Source organism: Acanthopagrus latus, chromosome 21 (assembly GCF_904848185.1).
Source record: "Acanthopagrus latus isolate v.2019 chromosome 21, fAcaLat1.1, whole genome shotgun sequence".
Lineage (NCBI taxonomy): Eukaryota > Metazoa > Chordata > Actinopteri > Spariformes > Sparidae > Acanthopagrus > Acanthopagrus latus.
In genome coordinates this window covers 22266030-22275213 of record NC_051059.1, presented here as the reverse complement: position 1 = coordinate 22275213, position 9184 = coordinate 22266030, and the positions used below count along the sequence as shown (strand labels likewise).

Below are 9184 nucleotides of genomic sequence, written 5' to 3'. Positions count from 1 at the left end.
TCCGGCCTGAGATAGAGTGACTCTACTTTTTACTGACTGAGACTTTGAGTTTGCGACGGTACAGCAGCGCCTGTTCAAGGCCGAGCTTACAGGACAGTAAACTGCCTGCTCTAATTCGCCCATCGGAAGAACCAAACTGCATTTTTCACTCAGCCGGTGTCTCTCCGCGACTTTTACTCTTGTTCACGCTGCTTCGTGAAGGCAGCCCGATAATAACGGCCGTCGGCGGAGTGTAACATTAACTGCAGTTTGTTTCGGACTGTTTATTTTTCTGCTTCCTGCTGTTGACCGAGAAACCTTATTAGGATGAAGTGAGGTGTCGCAGAAGCAGGAAGGCAAACAGAGTGTCTGTGAGCAATTAAATATGACACGTTCTCATGTTTGCATTTGACGGAGAAGCCCCTTCAAATCCAGTCGCTCAAGACTGTTTTTATGACTTCTAAATGAATCCATACCCGGCGGAGCGGTCTGTGGTCACAGTGACGACGAACCCTCAAAACAGGAAAATGGGACGGACAAACCTTCAAGGACTTTGTATCCATCAGCAGGTAAGATTTTTAGCCATTTAAAAAGGAAGAGATTCAATCATGGCAGAATTCAATTTGAGAGTTTATTTTGAAGAGATTGAGAGAACGACTCCAGGGATGACTGCGCCAGACTCAATAATGAGGCAAAGCTAAACGCTTATTCATTATGAGTGTTAGTCCTATCAGACGCAGGCAGCTGAGACAGAGAGCGAGACGGGAAGTGAAGCAGAAGGACCGACACCGCGAGCGGAGGAATGAACAACAGGCGGGGGGGGTCACATCTGAGGAAACACGGCCGGGTAAAGTAAATTAAAGCAAGCCAAATGGAAAGTGAAAGGCCAGGATGAGGAAAACGGGGAAAGTGTGAGACAGAATAATTTATCGAGAGAGAGAGAGAGCGAGAGGTGGAGGAGGTGGTGAGGAGGCCGGGAGGTCGTAGTAGAGCGGCGGAGGAGGCCGAGACTGCGGAGGAGTTCTCACCCGCTGGTTGTTTGCCCTGAGATAGAGGCGCACTCGTCTATTATTGACTGGGATCGCGCCCTTTATTTTACGACGCACATGTGCAACAAGACCGGCGGCCGGCATCTTATAAGCCTTTGATAACCTCTGTGGACACATGAACGCACGCGGCAGCGATATTACACACTCGCTCGTGCTGTTTTAGCCGAACGGTACTGGAAGCAACACCATTAAATTCAGCCTCTGACGCAACGACAAAGCTCTGGTCTGTAACTCCACGCTTTATTAAAGACTGGCGTTTTATTGAGTGTGTGTATTAACATTGAGTTGTGTATGTACTGTGTGTAGATGGCTGTGGGCGTCGTGCCCTTGTCCATCCGAGCACCTCAATCACCATCAGGCAATCTAATCGTGGCAACCCCCCCGAACAGGACATCCTTAACAACCCAAGGTGCATTTTTCAAGGTCAACCATCATCCACGCACACACACACTGCACACACACACACACACACACACACACACACACACACTGCACACACTGAGATCAAAAGCTCCTTCAGCACGCCCACATACCTCCGGTCACCTTCCCAATCAAATCCTCTCACCACACAGCCCATCGTAGCTCCTTCTCTCCTCTCACACTGTCTCCTCCAGCAGAAACATCACACTCACATTTTGCCTCCCTGAAGCTCGACCCGGAGCGCTTCACAAACTCCCATGTCTCCTGAACTCCTCACTGCGCCGACGGTTTAAAGCCCCAAAGGGGGAATCTCTGGTTTCATAAAACGCGCTTCTTATTTTCCACAGCTTTGACCGCCGTTGCCTCTCGGTTTTAATAAAACAGCACACAAGAATTCAGACCGGGCAAGAATGAGGAGCGCTCAGATGATCATACACGTTCTGAATAAATGTAATATATGTAGGTGATTTTGTGCACTTGAGACAGCAGCAGACTTGAACTTGAACAGTTTCCAAGGTTATAGAGACCTTTGAGCTCATTTGATGGGTCACATGTTGCTCATACAGTCAAATAAGGTAACACTCAGATACATATAAACATTTGTGTGTGGCATTGAATGTTTCTTTGAGCCTGAATTAATTACTCGACGTTTCACAAGGCTGGTTGTTGTGTATTTTCACATCCAGCTGACAATCGTTATCATTCATTTCTGTTCGCCGCCAGATGAATGCAATATTTGCTCACCTCCACCAACTCAGGAGGGAAATATCTGGCTCTGCAGCTGCTGACCGCTGCAAAATGTTCACCAGCTAGTCGCAAACTGTGTACGGCTAATGTTTTTGTGCTATACAGGAAGTACACAGTCCAGTGTTTCCCACACGTATACTTTAAACGAGCTTGAGCGCAAAGTGTGTTTTTAAGTCTGTTTATGAGAGTTATTTCACCGGCTGTAACTCGAAACAAGGCTATCAAATGGACGAAACTGACCTGGAGGACGATTGATGCACATGACATGACACGACAAATGGTTCGTTACACAGAACCATCTGAGAAGTCGCTCCTAGAAAACTGTTTAGAAAAGGGCAGGCACCTTAAAAATATACTTGGTAGGGGATTGGACGAACCATCCGTCTTTCAGCGTCTACCACGGGCCAACTTCAACCAATCAGGTCAACAGCAGGAGGGCCTGTTTGCTCTGACCGAAGCCAAGTCAAGAGAAGAGCGAAAACTTCTCGTCCACCTTCCATTCTTTGCTCTTAGTTCAATATAATATACTCATCGGATCTGATGAAGCAGCTACACAAACCTCTCGAGGAGCAGCCGTTGGTGTTCGAGCATCACTCGCGTCTCTTGCATGTCGTCACGACTAAACCACACCTGCAAGTACTTCGTCAAAGGATGATGATTTGTTCAACACCAGAGACCACACCACTGTACTGAAATGAAAGGCATATTGTCGCAATAAATGGTTAAAACCTCAAAATTAAGATAATCTAGCTACTCTACTGTCGGTACTGTATCGTGCCTCTTCAGACTTTTCAGTGTAAATGACGCCAAGGTCTCTGGTAAGAACCCATAACACTGATGACCGGAATCACAGGAATACGACCTGTAATGAGCAGAAATGATTTTCCTAAGCGGTGCAGCACAAACTTTCATACAGAAATCAAACACCCCTCTGCTTCCTGTGCTGATCTATGACTCTACCTCTCCCTGTCTCTCTCTTCATCTTCTCTCCTCACGGGTGGCTGAAAGCTCATCACTTCGCCGCTGCGTCCATCCGCTGGAAAAAGACATCAGCAATCAGCAGCTGTCAACGCGGAGGCCAAACATCTTCCCCCCACATGTTCTATCACCTCCGTCCCATCCATCCCTTTTGACTCATCGCCTCCTTCCATTATCACCTCAATCTTCTTTTTATTTAATCTTACGTCACTATTCCCATCTTCCCCTCTCGGTTAATTACGTCCTCTTCCTTGTTATCCTTCTTCCTCAGTGATCCTACAATGTCTTATTTTCAGTCTCTGACTCCACGGCTGTCTCTTCGCAACTATTTTACAAGCCTGGCAGCAGAACGGACAGTGATGCTACGCTTCAGGTAGCTGTCACACTTCTGTGCTAAAAGGGTTATGCTGGTGGTGGGAGTGTGTGCATGTTATTATGTAAATGTGAGTGTGTCTGTGGGAGTCGTACCGTTGTAATAAAGAGGTTACACGGTAGGATCACCACCAGCTTTAAGGATGAGGGGTAAGATACAGGGAGTGATAGCTGGACCAGGACTCTGTGGGGAGGAGAGGTTGTGATCGGGAGGCTTCAGCTTTCTCTGGCGAGGGTTTCGTCTCTCAGACACAGACAGCGAGTTCGCCCGTACGTTGGGAGCAATCTGCCCGCCAGCTCTGTGGGCTGAGCTCTTGTTTTCGAGTCGCCGAGACTGTGAACAGCGATAAAGTTAGAAACCCAAACAAGTTAATGAGGCGCAGGAAATAATGAGCTGATTGCATGATCAGAGGCATAATTCTTCAGTACGCTGAGAAGCCCCCACAGCCATTTCCGATTTACATATCGGCTGCTCTGTTCGGGCTCCACTGAGGTTGCTCTTTGCTGAAGGATCAGGCGACTGTAGTAAAATGGCCATGAATTCCCCGCCCATTGCTCACTTTGATTGTTGAGAGGGCAGACAGGAAACTAACCAGCCATGCTGTCCAGAGGGGCAGAGTCAGGTAAAGGTAATTGCTTAGCAAGAGAATGAAACAGGAGATACGATCAGGAGGAAAGGGAGCGAGGTGACAGGCTATAATTGGAAACGGAGAAAAGGAGGAAGATGGTGGAGAAAGAGGAAGGCTTGGCTGCTGCACCTCATGCAAACCTGCTGTCAGAAGCCATATGCACTCTGCCATAACGTGACATAACACATGGCCACACATGTCAGGTTACCACACATGGCAGTGCAGCACGGGGGTAAGCAGAGCTATACATGTCTCGGACCGAAGGGGCACAAACAAGTGTTCAGCTTCTCACGGTCGCCACGCAAGTTTCCCCCCCACCTTCAGATTGTTTTAATGTTCACGATTTACAGCTGCAACACAAGACAAGTCGGGAGTCGATGTAGCAGCCAGGAAAACAAGTGTTCGGACGAGAGCGATGTTGATGGTTCAATTTGTCCGGCGACGTGGAACATGACAACATTCCAGCAGCGCAGGTTTTATTTACATGCCTCACTCTGACAGCTCACGAAAGCCATTATGAAATGTCGCTGGCGGTGTGCAATAATGTTACAAGAGGACGTGGATGGTGAGAAAAGCATGACCAGGCTGAGACACACACACACACACACACACACACACACACACACACACACATATAAAATCTCTCCTCCTCGTTCTCTCTCCTCTGCTGCAAGTATCTGAGGGCAAGTAGGGAGACCTGTCAGTGTGGGTAGTCGTCAAACCGTTGAGATCTGCGAACATGCACTGTACGTTTCAAGTGTTTCTGCACCCTATTGGTACAAATAAAAACACATCAGCCACTGAGGATTAAATACACATTGTACATCTGTGTGAGAGTGTGTGCAGTGTGAAGTGGACGTACCCAGGACTGAAGTGTGGTCCCTGATGCCTCCTCATCTGTCCAGCTGTGTGCGTATGTGAATCTATTTTTCCTCTCTCCTCTGGGTCCACAAGTTGCAGACACTGTTCCACACGTGCCGCTCCTCCTCCTCCCTCTCCACCTCCTCCTCCTCCTCCTCTTCCTCCTCGGGTCGCCCTCAGTCTGTCTCCGTCTCACTCTGACACCCTGGCATCAGCAGCTGTACCAAACCTGCCACTCATCCCCCTCTTTTTCTCGCCTTCGCCCACCCTCCCTTTCCCCGCCGACAGCCTCCCGTGTACACACCTCCCTTTCACTCCTTGTTGGTTTATTGTCCCAGGAAAAAAAAAAAAAAAAAGAAAAGAAAAGAAAAGAAAAGCAAAATGATCCGGTCGTTCACTGGAGGAGGTGGGGGCTCATGTAAGATTCTCTTCTTCTCCTTCAGACAGTGCTCCCTCAGCGGGTCAGGGCGCCCTCCATCTCCCCCCCTCCACCCGGCGTGGATGTGAGATTATGAGGAAAATAACGGAGAGGGAGGATGGAGAAGGAGCGTGCTGTTGCTGTAGCTGTTGCCTCTGCCTCCTTCAGTATGAGCGCCTCTCTCTCGCTTGGCATGCTTTTCATCTCTCTGCTCTCTCTCTCCCCCACTCTCTCTCTCTCTGCTCTCTCTCTCCCTCCCCTCCCCTTTTTTTTTTCTCAGTCAGTGTCTATCTGCTGCTGCTCCAGCTGTTTGGATTCACAATTTCTGTGTGCTGCAGGGCGTTCGGCTTAGGGAGTCTCGCTAAACAGCCAGGCGGGAAGAAAAGCGAAGAGACCGAGAGCAGAGATTCAGGAAGCGGAAAGAAAGAGGACAGCGAATACGGTGATTTTAAAAAAACAAGTCATGGAGTGATCTACACAACACAAACCCAAGGAATGTTGAGATTACATTAAATTAAAAAACAATTTCTGAATATATAATTTAACAAATCAAATTCTAAAAATACTGCTATTATCCCAGCTTAACGCTGATATGCTGCTATTTAGCATCCATCCTTCTAGCAGTAAACAAAATCCTAGAGATCATTTGTGTTTTGCTGTACGGAGCAGAGAACTGGAGAACAAGTGACACGAATACAATTCAGACATTTACCAACAACTGCCTCGAATCCGCTGGCCAGTTATTATCAGCGACCAGGAGACAGATCCTGCAGTGCAGAAGATCCAAATGTTGGACTGGCGACACTGTGTGTAAGGTTGCAACATGAACCGCAAGATGTGGAATCCAGGAAAAAAAAAAAAAAGGAAAAGAGGCAGACCAGGAAACACCTGATACTCTGACCTGGTGGCAGACATGAGGATTGACTGGTTTAACACGTGGACAGCTGGAGACATTGGCCCAAGCCCGGCTGTCTTTAGAGCCTTTTGTTGGTGGGCTGTGTCCAAAGTGGGGCCACAGGCAATTGACCCTATTGACACAGTGGACATTTTTCTTTGACATTGTGCTCAGGGCAACTGAAATGTTATCTGACAACGAAAATGAGGAGGGAATTCGGCCCAAAACCATTATTTGATTACCCATTCGCTAAAGTTAGCACTGAACCACGTCCCAACGTGTGTTTCACTTCCAGGCTTAAATAAATTAGTCCAACATATGTGTAGATATATTACAGCTTAACATCACCAGACAGTAATGTTAGCTATGAAGTTGTTGAATGCTAACAGAACCAAAAGGTAATCAAATATTCTGGTTTGTATTTTTGTGAAAAATGGCCCAAATATGAGGAAACGCTGAACATGAAGTGTAGCTGAATAATGATGTCATTAGTTTCGTAGGTAAAGAAGTTAAATTAAAAGCTTGACGTGACTCTATAGAAGAGGAGTTCATCCCGAGGGAGACATGACTGTGTGTACTACATTTTATAGTAATCCATCCAGTAGTTGTTCACACATTTCAGCATTTCATCTGCAAATGTTAATGTCACGGTGGCACTAGATGAAAAGTCATAAAGTGATAAGTCACGGATGTCATTTTAACGGTAATAAATTTATTATGTGTTGAGATATTTCAATCAGGTCCAAAGCAAAGTACAGACGGACCAGCAGACTCTAAGAGAAGAATACATTCATCTTCCGTCAATAAGGAGAAGAAAAAAGTCTCCTGCATCAATGTTACATGTATTTGTCTGTATCGATGTTGATTTAAGGTGCATTGACACAGAAATAATGTTTCTTATTTTGCATTCTGGGAAGCGGTTAAACTGTGCCACAGAGGAAGTATTCTTTCATCCCAACGTTTGGAAACGTCTTTGAGGATTGTGGAAATACCTTCAGAACAGCAGTAAGTGCTGTTGAACTTGAAACCTTTAGGGTTTATCAATGATTTCCAAGGATTTAGCTCTCAGAAAAAAAAAAAAAAAAACAGAAGCTCGGCTCTGTGACCTGAATATAATGACAATACGTGAGATGGGGAAGAAAATGGGGACTGAGGAATGAGCAGAAACAGTGAAAATGTGATTCAGATGAAGAGGAAGCATCAACCCGATGGGAGCCTGAAAGGAGATCAATTAAAAATCATACAAAATCCTGCGACAAGCGCCGGCTATCGATCCAGAAGTGCAAACATTTCGGTTACATTCATTCAGCTCTGGAGTCTTGTGGGGTAGCCTCGCTGCAGCATCCTGAACCAAACGGCATCACACCGCTCCTGACGTAGTACTCGTGAGTGTGACATACAAAAAAGGGGATTAAGGATCCAGAAATTGCTCTTTGGGGATGTCATTCCTCCAGTAGGTTTGTTCTGTTTAATCACCTCCCCCATTCTGCCTGGAGCACACAGGGAGAGAGGGAGCAAACGAGAGAGAGAGAGAGAGAGAGAGAGAGAAAATAGACATTTTTATTGTTCGGTCCTGTTGCCTTGTCAGGGTAAATCAGATCACAGGCTGCCGAGGTCCAAACACACACACGGAGACACACACGGAGGAAACACACTCTTCTAGCCCGACTGACTGCCCCCGAGGTCAGTTAACAGCTCATCGCAGGAAAGGAGAAGTCTGGCCTGCGACCCTGAGGGCCAGGGGTCGGTCACGTCACAACGCCTGGTGAAGACCAAGTCCAGCAGACACCCACCGCTCTGACCCGTCCGTACGACATCACGTGGTTTTCATCTGAGCGTCCGCACGGTTTCAAACACACACCTGTGAATCTTTCCTCTCTCGCTACAATAGGGACTCGATATTAACACCCGGACACTCCTCCGCTCCACTCGCACGTTACTAAAATATGTCTAAATGCTCTGATTTCATCTCAGTCCTGACAAACAGCGGGCAGGTGTTAATATTAATGACGGCTCTGTTCTATTAAAGGGAGCCAGCGTGAGTAATACCAGGACCCTGAAACTGAAGCAGCTAAATGGAACCCAGCCATCATTCATTTTATTATTACCACATGTGCTTTCCCTGCTCTCCTCATCGTAATCCAGTGCAGTCATTACTCATTGTTCTTTATTATATTTCATTTTTTCCCATTACGGTGACTGTTTTCTCACAAGCTCTTTGTACTCAATTCACGATGGCCTTAAATAAACTGCACTGTGTGACTCTGACCTCTTCGCTCCTGCCAGTTGTCTTTGTTGGCAGCTTGGATACGTTTCATTACATTAACCTTACAATAATACTGACCTGGCTCTAAGCAGGAACAAAGAGTACACTGGGTCCCAAAAGTGAAATACTCCCCAACTATACATAGTCGTAGTCGTACATAAGGATATTACTAAAATATCCGTATCTGCATCGCGCAGCGCTTAAACCAGAAGAAGTGGTTTGGATTTACTTGGGAGTTGTTAAGTCCTCTACCCAGTAAAGTTTTCCTTCACGCAAATAACATGGTACTAACTCAACTCCAGTTAAAACTGACATGTTGTGAATGTCAGAAATATCTCCTGGTATCTTTAAATCAGACTGTCATACTTAATGATTCATTGATACAAATGTTTCTTTACTTTTACTTATGAATAAACAGCAGAAACAATTAGTTTCTGTACGCACATTTAGCCTACTCTGTATTTAACGCTTTTAGACACAAAATACTGTGGCTTAATAAGCAGCCAGTCAACAATTTGAACTGTATTTACAACCATGACTCAAAGTTAGCATCAGTGACTGCAGTGCTAA

General features: G+C 46.2%; 1 protein-coding gene across 1 annotated transcript in view; it reads right to left on the bottom strand.

Moving 5' to 3' along the window:
- Nucleotides 1-5649, bottom strand: part of LOC119011649 (leucine-rich repeat and immunoglobulin-like domain-containing nogo receptor-interacting protein 3) — a 40544-nt gene extending 34895 nt beyond the window's left edge. The window contains exon 1 of the mRNA XM_037084959.1: nucleotides 5037-5649. The gene's annotated coding sequence lies outside the window, so the exon portion shown is untranslated. The remainder of the gene's footprint in view (nucleotides 1-5036) is intronic.
- Between the last annotated feature and the right edge of the window lie 3535 nt (nucleotides 5650-9184).